This window comes from Eucalyptus grandis, chromosome 10 (assembly GCF_016545825.1).
Source record: "Eucalyptus grandis isolate ANBG69807.140 chromosome 10, ASM1654582v1, whole genome shotgun sequence".
Lineage (NCBI taxonomy): Eukaryota > Viridiplantae > Streptophyta > Magnoliopsida > Myrtales > Myrtaceae > Eucalyptus > Eucalyptus grandis.
Window position 1 is genome coordinate 36,797,375 of NC_052621.1, and position 891 is coordinate 36,798,265.

Consider the following 891-nt stretch of genomic DNA (forward strand, 5'->3'; position numbering starts at 1 on the left):
TTCAAAAAGCGCAATTAAGTCCTAAAATTTATCACGAAAATATAAGTAAATCGTTAAGCTTTCAAAAAATATAGTTAAATCCTAAAATTTGTCATGAAAGTGAAATCAAATTCTAAAACTTTCATTAAGTGCTATCATGGAAGGACTTGATTTGACCGATTTGATAAATTTTAGAACTTGATTGCATTTTTTGAAATTTTATGACTATATTGCACTTTGTTAATAAGTTTTAGGACTTTCAATATACTTATATTTTATTTCAATTAATACCCGTCACAAATTCTATTTTTCGTTTTCCCTGACTCATATCATAGTGCAAGTTCTCAATAAACTAGTGTGATAATGAGCCAAATTCAGTGAGTTAATGATGGTTTTGCACATACATTTGCTCTATCTGTTTGCGTGTTGAGGTAAAGTTAAAGCATCAGTTCTTCTTCACGGATATTGCTCAAATTGTGTGCCTCCATCCTTGACCTCTCATAAACCAATTTTTTTTTTTCATATATCACTTTTGCAATGCAATTCACCAATGCCATACTTATACAGGAGAGTGCATGAATAGAAGAATGATGATGTTTTTATTCTCTGGCTATCACCTTTCACTGTCAATTTTCAGCAGCCTTGTGATTATGCGTGCATTAATTGACAAAGCATCCATGTTATGTTTGTAATAATATGTATCAGAACGGTGTTAATCTTTCTCAGATAGCTAAGTCATGATGGGTATTTTGGATATATCAACACTTCTAAAATATTTGAATGCCATTATTTTTTAATGATTTTGATATAAGTTATGACAGCCTTGATAGTCATTATTTTGTAACAGTTTTCAAGTCAATGCAATAATTAATGAACAAAAAATGGCCTTTTCTTTCATTCATCTACAAATAG